Source organism: Crocuta crocuta, unplaced genomic scaffold (assembly GCF_008692635.1).
Source record: "Crocuta crocuta isolate KB4526 unplaced genomic scaffold, BGI_CrCroc_1.0 scaffold61, whole genome shotgun sequence".
Classification (NCBI taxonomy): domain Eukaryota; kingdom Metazoa; phylum Chordata; class Mammalia; order Carnivora; family Hyaenidae; genus Crocuta; species Crocuta crocuta.
The window spans coordinates 7,217,245-7,227,399 of NW_027528369.1; positions in this window are offsets into that span (position 1 = coordinate 7,217,245).

Consider the following 10,155-nt stretch of genomic DNA (forward strand, 5'->3'; position numbering starts at 1 on the left):
ACGCGGAACACCTGGCCGCTGGCAGGCCCCACGGTGACCTCGGGCGGGCGGGGCGGGGCCTCTCCTTCCCTCCCGCGGCCCCTCGTTCTTCCGCCCACCACGAAGGCCCTGCTGGGTAGGACCGGTGAGCGTCAGGGCCTTGCGCCCCGCAAAACGGGGTTCGGTTTGTTGGATGGAGGCCCTCGCCTCCCAGCGCCAGAGGCCCCAGCTGCCTCCTCGCCGGCCTCGAGCTAGTCCTGTCTCGCAAGCCGCAGGGTTTAACGGCTTTTCAGTCCTGTCTTCCCAGTTTTGGTCTCCTAGCGTTCCGTTTCCAGGAAAGGGCCGGCGCGTTTGACCTCAGCAGGATAACCCTCCAGTGTCTGGCGTAATTATACGTTAATTTCTCTTTGTGAGTGGCTGGGGTCCCAACTGTACTTACGACACTGTTGCCATGGGAACACAGAGTCCTCTAAACAACCCACTTAAAATCAACTTTTCTATTTTTTTATTTTTTTAATGTTTATTTAATATTGATAAACAGAGACAGAGCATGAACAGGGGAGGAGCAGAGAGAAGGGGAGACAGAATCGGAAGCAGGGCCCCCCTCCGAGCTGTCAGCACAGAGCCCGACGGGGCTCCAACCACTAACCGTGGGATCCTGACCTGAGCTGAAGTCAGAGGCTTCACCGACTGGGCCCCCCAGGCGCCCCCAAAATGAACTTTTTTAAACATCCTGTTTATACACTGAAGGTTCCCTATAAGGATAATTCTATTCCTTTTTTCTTTTTTCTTTAATTTTGCAGCTTATACATTTTAATTAGATTGAGATGGAGAAATTGGCACCGTCTCTATCAGCTCTAACCCTGGACGGTAACAGCCCTAGCCTCGCCTGTTACAGGGGTTCTTAGCAGCCACCACCCGGCTGCGCTCTGCATTTTGTTTACGTTGTCTTAGTCCTCACGACAATTTTGAGTGTGATCTGTAATCCGGCCAGTCTGTTTTGTTTTTTTTTAATATTTTTATTTATTTCTAGGAGAGAGAGAGAGACAGCGTGAACAGGGGAGGGTCAGAGAGAGAGGGAGACACAGAATCTGAAATAGGCTCCAGGCTCTGAGCTGGCAGTCAGCACAGAGCCCGACGCGGGGCTCGAACCCACAAACTGCGAGATCATGACCTAAGCGAAAGTCGGACGCTTAACCGACTAAGCCACCCAGGCGCCCCCCGGCCAGTCTGTTTAACCAGAAGGAAGCCATCGTCAGGTCCATGGGGTCCCACGGCAGAAAGCAGGGCCCCTGGAGTCTGCCCACGGCCGTCCCACGGCAGAGCCTATGGCTCCCGGCTGCGTTTCGTCCATCTCCTTACGAGAGGTAAGACCTCCAAACAGCGACAGACATCCACTCTGGGAATCGTCTACCCACTGCCTCGGCGGATCTCGAAATCAGTTTCAAAAGACCGATTTTGTGTTTTCTGTTAAACAGGACCTAAATCCAATAATGAACGTGTGGATGTGAGTTTGTATTCAGGATTAAAACTATCTGGGGCGTGGAGAAAACCTGTGCTTCTAGACGAGCACCTTTTCTGTTTCTTCCCGGGGAAGTTAGTCCAGTGAAGTGTTTGACACGTTCGCCTTGACGGAGCCACAGGGAATACATAGTGACCACTGCTTTTCACCTCCGGCTCCTTTCTAACCCCGTCATTTCTCACGCCCAGATTTTATCCCCGAAACCCACATTGGAGGAAGAGACCGCCCCTCCCACAAAGACCTATTTCCTTACCTCCTCATCTGCTCACTTTGTTAAAAACACAAAAGGAAACAAAGCCAGGTGAGCACTAACGTCCTGAAAACAGCCACCACCTGGGATCCTAGTCTACCATTGACCTTAAGTGTCTGCTTTTAACCGCAGACAACCTTTCAATGACTGGAGATGGGGGTGTGGGGACACGAGTTGTCGCCCAGAAACAGAGGGATCATGACCTAACATTACACCCATCGGTCCCACAAATCACTTTGGAAATAGGGAGTTTGTTTTTACATGTCAGGCTGAGTCTTACCAAGGAATCAATTCTACTGTTTTCGTCTCCAACGCTGAGGCTTTCACCAAGAGAGGTGCCTGGAAGTTCTTCAGACTCCTGCCTGGGATTCGATTTATATCTAACAGATAGAGAACATCTGCTTCCTTGGGTCCCTGGCCGCCACCGCCGGGGAAGCGAAATGCTTTGTCGCTCTCCTTGGGCAAGGCCAAAGCATGATTATATGCCACCTTCGGAAATGCCCCGTGGAAGCTGCGCTGCCTGACGGTGGTAATCTGTGCGGTTCGTCCATAGTTTCCTATTTTGTGCATTCCTATTTTGTTCCCATTTTGACCAATTATCCATACTGGAGGGCAAAATGCCTGCCTTCCAGAGAGAAACAGTACCGTGGCCCAGGAATTAAGAATCGCCCGAGTTTAGGATCAAGTTCTTTGGAAGCGCTCAGCTGCAGATAACAGAGGGCACAGCCTTGTAAGATGAAGGGGGTGGGATCGCTTCTCAAGGGGACAAGTCCGAGGGAAGGGTGGCCTGGGAGGAGTGAACCCCACACCCCCCCGATGCGCTCAAGGACCCAGACACGTGCCACCTTGGCACATCCCACAGAAAGAGAACACCTCTCTCCCTCCGTGTCTTTTTTAAGGTTGAAGAAAATGTTTCCCCAAAGGCGTTCCCACCTCACGGCCCACCCCTAAGTGCCTGTGCCTGAAACAATCCTTGGCAAGGTGGCTCTGTGGCGCAATGGATAGCGCATTGGACTTCTAGTGAAACAATCCTTGGCAGAGGATCCGGCTCCTCCGTGTCAGAATCCCTCAGCTGCCCCGGACAGCAGAGTCTGCTCTAAGCTCACATTCGAGAAGGTCTGTCTAGTGCTGCTCATTGGGTGATGCCATTCACCAGGCATATCAGGTGGGATTCCGCCAACCTTCTGTCCACCCAGCTGATATTCCCCACTCAGGAGTCAAGCATGACACCCATTAACCTGGCATTCAGTTCCATTTGTGTGTGTCACTGCTACTTCAGTGGCTGGGTGGTGCCACCCCGTTAGGAGGGTTTCTGATTCCCTGGTGGCTCATGTCTCGCTTCCGATTCACCTTCAGGCTTACGTCACGTGTCTGGTGTCTGGGCGCGATGCAGGGTGCTCCCCCAGCAGCGCCCCAGCTCTGCCTGGGAAAGGGCCTCAGATCACCCGAAGGTGGGGACATTATCAGCGGTTTTCCAAAGCGCGTCTGTCTTTCTCCCTCTATTCAGCCCTCGAATAGCCCCTCCCCAAACCAGTGCCATCATTTCATTATCCCTCACCTTTTATGGGTCCTTAGAAATTGTCATCAAAACCCAGCGCATGTTTCCAGAAAGAAACTTTAAATATTAAATACCTTAAAGGCGTGTTATGCAGAAGAAAACCCAGTTAATTTTGATGGGCTGTGGATAATCATCAGAAGAGTCATTTCCGGAAATTTAAATATTATGGTTGTTTCTTTTAATGATTCTCTCTCTCTCTCTTGGAAATGTAAGGAGACCACTTAACTGATTCTGCTCCAAAATCCTGTCGAGGTCAAGGATGGGCCCAAATTCTTCTTGGACCGGGAGCCCAGGACTGGCCCGGTATACAGATCGCAAAGCTGGAAGTGCTATAAAACAGTGCCCTACAAACAACTCAGTCTCTGAGTACCAAACCTGTGTTCACTGGGCCCATATTAAGGATCTTAGAGACAGACTCTTTTGAACTCAGCTGTCAAAACCAAGCTGCCTTGCTAGCAGAAGTCAAAAAAAAAAAAAAAGTTTATGATTGTCACAGGTCTGCACTGGGGTCTGTGAGCCCTCGTCCATGGAGCCAGCTCTTCTCGGAATCCTTTTTCGAAGAGGTTGATTACATGAAACATGCATCCTGCCTGCATCATCAAGAGGAAACGCAGGAAGATTCTTTCAGGGGGTCAATCTCATTTTGTCACGGCAGACAAGCCTTCACGAGGATCTGTGACCCAACTTTGTCTTCCCCACAATGACGAGCAGACCCCGGGGGACCCCTCTGGCACGGCTGAGCCAGTGTCTCTGGAATCTCTGACTGAGAAAATTTCCTTCCCCAAGAAACCTGCCAGAAATTTCTTGGGCTTATTCAAGCTTACCTGTATTCCAGGACAATCCTAGAAAAAATTCACTAGTAAGTCTTTAACAAGTTACTGTGTGGTAAGTTCAGAACATACAGGGTCTCTTTCATACCAAGTAATGTCATCAACTGGGCAAGAATTCTTTGAAACGAAATTGATGTGGCCAATTATCTGCTTTATGCCACATTTAACGCTGTTGAAATGTTAAGCGTTTTCTTCCTTGGGAACGAACGACTGGTCTCTTCCGGAATTTATAACTTCTTGAGATGACTCCATAGTGGGTCTTGGTTCTGAAAGGTCTACAACGGCAACCGTTTGGATCACTTAGTGCGCTAACTACATTCATTCTTCTGCATTCCACTGATCCTCGTTTTCCATAGCTGGTCCTGAAAATGGGTGTTGCTTCCGCCTTGTACTTAAACAAAACATACAGTCAGAGACCACGTCTTCCTCCGAGACAAGTTCCTGTTTACGGCAGGGCTTCTTAAAATGGGGTCCCCAGGCCAGTAGCATCAGCATGGCCAGGGAACTCAAGAGATGCAGGTTCCCAGGCCCTGCTCAGCCACACTGAACTGGAGACCCTGAGGCTGGGATCATTTGGCGAGAGATTTAACTCACCCTCCAAGGGGTTCTGCTCTCCCTCCAGGGTGAGAACCAGAGCATTGGGGTGTCAACCGCTCTCCTGTCCTTCAATAGCTTCGGGCATCAGACTAGTTAACACAAGAGCCCTGGGGCGCTGACCAGCGTGCATTCCTGGCCTCCTCTTGGTGGATTCCCCATTGTCCAGCAGTACCCCGGTTTGTTGTTTTTATATGTTATTTCAGAAGCAAAGAGGAGGACTCCTCCGCTGATAATCCCATGCTGAGTCAAGCCTCTGCCGCGGGTCCTAAGGTAATTTACAAGGAATTGATTCTTAATTACCCAGAACAGGCGGGCATCCGGCTGGAGCTTGACCTTTCCGGCCCGTGAAATGAGGTGTGGGCCCTCCAGCCCAAGGAGCTGAGCGTGAAGAGCCCTCACGCCATGAAGACCTGAATCACTTTAAATCAATTTACTTCTTATTAAAATGTACTTCAATAAAAAATCATTTCAACTCTTAAGCCACAAAAGGATAGCCAATCATTTAAAGCTTCCTGAGCGTTTCAGCTGATTAAAAAGGTTTTAAAGAGCATGGTAAATATTTTACTAGCAGCAGAAGTTATTCGATAAGGAGATTATTTATTAAAAACTAATAACTTATTAGTCATTTATCTTTATTTTCGTGCACGTGCACACTCAGTCTGGGCACGGCCTCTGTTTCCCGAAGCAGGTTAGCCTGTGGGTTGATAATTCTGTAATACGTAGATGTATTGAAATAGCATTTAACTTGAGAAAGTAACAAGATTTTATTCATAACAAGCGAGAAATCTGTGACATTATGTTTTAAAAGAACTTTTAGAGGGTTTTAAGGAGAGTTTCAGGCACTTAAAAAGAAATCACATTTGCCGTTTTGAAAAAAAGATCAAGTTCCTCATTTCTTCTTCGAGTTATGTTTCCTAAAGAAAGTCACTAATGCAGGACTGACTTTTTTTTCCTTATTGGTAGAAAGGAAAGCATTTTAATGCTCGATCCTAAAATAGAGGCGCCGAGTTCAGTATTTATGGTCAAATATTTTATTTCGATAATAAAAGGAATTAGAATCCCTTCAGCTGCAAGCTGTGACTCTCAAAGGGATTTAATGACCCCATACGATGAGAAGTCCAGAGGCTCTGGGGAGACTTCACGATTCAGTTCTGCTCAGTCCTGACTCCAGGCTGCTGGCTCTCTGACACCCGGACACGAACCCCCAAGCTTCACATTTGGGGGCCAACCCACCACCACCACCCCCCCCAGGCCTTTTCTCTCTGTCCACCCCGTGAAGTTGTGTGGGTTAAGTTGTGTGCCCCCAACAGATACGTCCAAGGCCTAACCCCCGGTAACCGCGAGATTGACCCTCTGTGGAAAGCCTCTGCCGCTGTAATCGGGTTAGGATGAGGTCACGCTGGATTTCCACGGCCCAAATCCGGTGACCAGGGTCCATTTAAGAAGAGAAAAGACACAGAGACCAACACAGGAGGAGCACCGTGTGGCCACAGAGGCTGAGCCTGGAGTGATGAGAAGTCCACGTGGCCGGGAACATCCAGGGTGGCCCCAGGAGAGAGGCAGCGACTGGAATCTCCCGCGCAGCCTCCGACAACCCGATGACACCGGACCCCCCACGCCCGGCCCGCGGGGCTGGTGTTTGAAGCTCCCAGGCTGTGCTCACTGGTTACATCAGTCTTCAGAACTAACGCAGTCTCCAACATTGAGAAGAGCTAACTGGGCACTTTTGCAGTTTTCCTGGCAGCCAGACGTGGCCGGTTGATGCCGCCCTCCTCCAGGGGAAGTCCCTGAAAACCTGCCAAGTGCCTCCGGGAAAGATCCCGCTCTCCAAGTCAAAGGGGAAGAAGGGCTGGGCACTCACTCTTCCCCACTTTCCCTGCTTGAACTTGGACAGGGCTCAGAGCTCGGAGCCTCCCCAGGGCCTGAGAAGGTCGGTGTGGAGGTGAGACAGAAGAGTGTGGAGATGGGTCACAGGCCAGGGGGCCTGGGGTGTCACTGACTGGCTAAGGAGCAGGAGGCAGCCTCACCTGGTCAGGGCCAGTGACGAGTTTCAAGAAGGGATGAGGCAGTGCCCCCCCACCTCCCCTCCCCCCCGCGTCCGGCAAGCCGATGGCACCCCGCAGGCCCCACCTTGGTGAGGTCACTGGGTCCCCAGGTGTGGTCTAAAATGGCCACACAGTCATTGTCAATGAGAAATAGAACAATGAAGGAGCTCCCTCTGCTCGCCAGTCTGTCCAAGCAGCTAAAACTCTAGCCGAAGGCAGTCTGGAGAGCAGCCCGCAGACCCCACAGGATGTACCCCCCTGGACCCTGGACCCTCTCCTTGGGTCCCACGAGCCCTCCTCCCAGGAAGGCCAGGAAGCACAGGGCTGGCGTTTACCCCTCGGCCCTGTGCACAGTCCCCGTGGCTGGCCCACCTCCCCCTGGGCACTTTCTGGTCTTGTCATTAATATTAATACTATCAGTCAGGCTCAAGGCCAAGCTGGGGTCCTGCCCGCCTAGCATTCCTGCAAAAGGGAGGAATAAGATGAGTAGTTGTCTGGGTTCAAGAAACAGAAGCTCACGCGGAAAAGACCCCGTGTGTGTGTGTGTGTGTGTGTGTGTGTGTGTGTGTGTGTGTGTCGCGCACGCATGCACGTATGCATGTGTACTTAAAGAGACATCACTCTCAAACAATATTCTTGAANCTGGGCCTCCGTCCGTGACCTTCTCCCCATGCGTCTGTGTCCGCATTAACAGCCTCTTCTTATAGGGACCCCGGCCGTTGCACCCGAGCCCACGTGGATCCCTTACAATCTCATCTCAGCAATTCTATCCGCCAGGACCCTACTCCCCAACATGCTCACAGTCACTGGCCCCGGGGCTTCCGACCTCCGTATATCTTTACATGTTTATTTTTTAATTAATTAATTTTTGAGCGCGAGTGGGGGAGGGGCGGAGAGCGAGGGCGAGACGGAATCCCAAGCGGGCTCTGCGCTGACCCGATGCGGGACTCGAGCTCACGAACCGTGAGATCGTGACCTGAGCAGAAGCCGGATGCTCAACCGACGGAGCCGCCCAGACCCCCACATATCTTCAACCCAGGTTTCCCCACCTCCCATCCCCGGGGGCCCCCCCCCGCATTGGCCGGGTGTGGCTGCCCCTGGGCTCAATCCGGCTGGTGGGCGGGTCTCCGGGAGGTGTGATGTGGGCTGGGAGCCACCAGGGGGCGCCACCCCTGTTCGTCGGAGTCCCGGCAGACGGCCCACACTGCCCACCTCCGGCCCAGAAACGCGTGTGTCTGACGCCGACGCGCTGGTTTGCTTAGCGATTTTACAATGTAGCGAGTGGCCAGAGAACAAAGCTGCCCGCCTGCATTCCCTGGGCCCGCATCCCAGCCCCACCTCCACCCGCCCGAGCGGCCCTTGCTCGGAGCGATCTGCACAGTCCTCCCCTTGATCTGTGTCTGGGGTCCGCGGCTTGTCTCAGAAGCTCTGAACCCCCCTTTTCCTCCCCGTCCTCGGGTAGTAGCTCAAACCACCTCGGGGTGACTGGCTTAGCGTTTTACAGCTGGCTTTTCAAAAAAGAAATTGTAACTGGTATAGCAAGGGTTGACTGGGTTTGGAGAAATTAAGATTTTTTTTTCATAAGCAAGTAAATTGGGAATTAAATTAGGTCTAAAATTCATTTAAGGCTTCTGACAACTTGTTTGCAGGAAGTAATTGCTCTGGTGCTGGTGACTTTAATATCAGAGAGAAGCCTTAGAAGAACGGAGCTGTGCGAAAGAAAGAGGGAAATAATAAATTTGAACTGAGAATTCATCCTCCCCGCATTTTATTACGAAAATCTTTTTTTTAATTTTAATTTTTATTNCTCCACTGAGCCCCTGGCTGACCGCCGCCTGGATTCTACCATTAACACATGACTTCACTTGGTGGATGTCTGTTCTGTATCCATCTCTCTCTCTCTCTCTCTCTCTCACAATTTTTTTAATTAGATGAGTACCAACTTGCCCTGGGGACTCTTTTCAGGGAAAATGCACACCAGACTCACTTTCCAGAGAGCCACTCACTTTCCAAGTTCATCAGCCCATGACCGACTGAAGCCCTTCATATCTGACCCCCCCCCCCCCACATTGTGCCATTGTGATTTGTAAGAAATATATATCCGCTCTTCATTCCTTTTCAGGCCCAGGGCTCCTAAAACCCTTGGGATTTCCTTTTTTTTTTTAATGTTTATTTATTATTGAGAGACAGAGACAGAGCATGAGCAGGGGAGGGGCAGAGAGAGGGGGAAACACAGAATCTGAAGCAGCTCCAGGCTCCGAACTGTCAGCACAGAGCCCGATGTGGGGCTCGAACCCACCAACCACGAGATCACGACCTGAGCCAAAGTCATGAGCCCGATGCTCAACCGACAGATGCACTGAGGCACCTCACCCTTGGTATTTCCTAATTGCTTGATGCTAGAAGGTGTCTTGTAATCCTTAAGAAACCCTTTTCAACCACACCTGAGTTTATGTTAATGGGGTGATTTCTAGAAAGCACCTAAGCGTGCGAGCTGGTGGCCAGAGGAAGCCACGGGGAGATTGGAGGGTTGCAATGTTCAGTCCCACCTGTAGCCTTCAGGGAGGGAAGGGTTAAGGGTTGAATCACCCACCGGTGGCCAATGAGTTAGTCAATCATCCCTAGGTAAGGAAGCCTCCGTAAAAACCCAGAAAAGGTCTGGGTTCTGAGACGTTCTGGAAGAGTGACAGAGTGAGCAGTCTGCACCTTTCCCAGAGCTTGCTCGGCACGTCTTTTCTGCTCGGCTGTTAGCAGGTAAGTAAAATGTTTCTCTGGGTCCTGTGAGCGGCTCTAGCAAATTCAGGAGACAAGGTGNTTCTGTATCCATCTCTCTCTCTCTCTCTCTCTCTGAGAATTTTTTTAATTAGATGAGTACCAACTTGCCCTGGGGACTCTTTTCAGGGAAAATGCACACCAGACTCACTTTCCAGAGAGCCACTCACTTTCCAAGTTCATCAGCCCATGACCGACTGAAGCCCTTCATATCTGACCCCCCCCCCCCCACATTGTGCCATTGTGATTTGTAAGAAATATATATCCGCTCTTCATTCCTTTTCAGGCCCAGGGCTCCTAAAACCCTTGGGATTTCCTTTTTTTTTTTNNNGGCTGATCACTCCCAGCAGCCAGTGTCAGAACTGAGTTGGACTGTGGGACAGCCAGTTGATGTCAGAGAATTTGCTGGGTGTGGAAAAACCTCACTGGAGCAGGGATTTTACCACCTGCCGCCAACACACTTCCCCGTGTGGCGCCCCTGGAATGTGTCAACACCCCCCCCACCCCACCTGGTAACCTCCTATTCAACCGATAAGACCCAACCCATCTAACCCTTTAAGACAAAACCAGCCTCGGTTCTTGCAAAGAGAGGGAGCCTGACT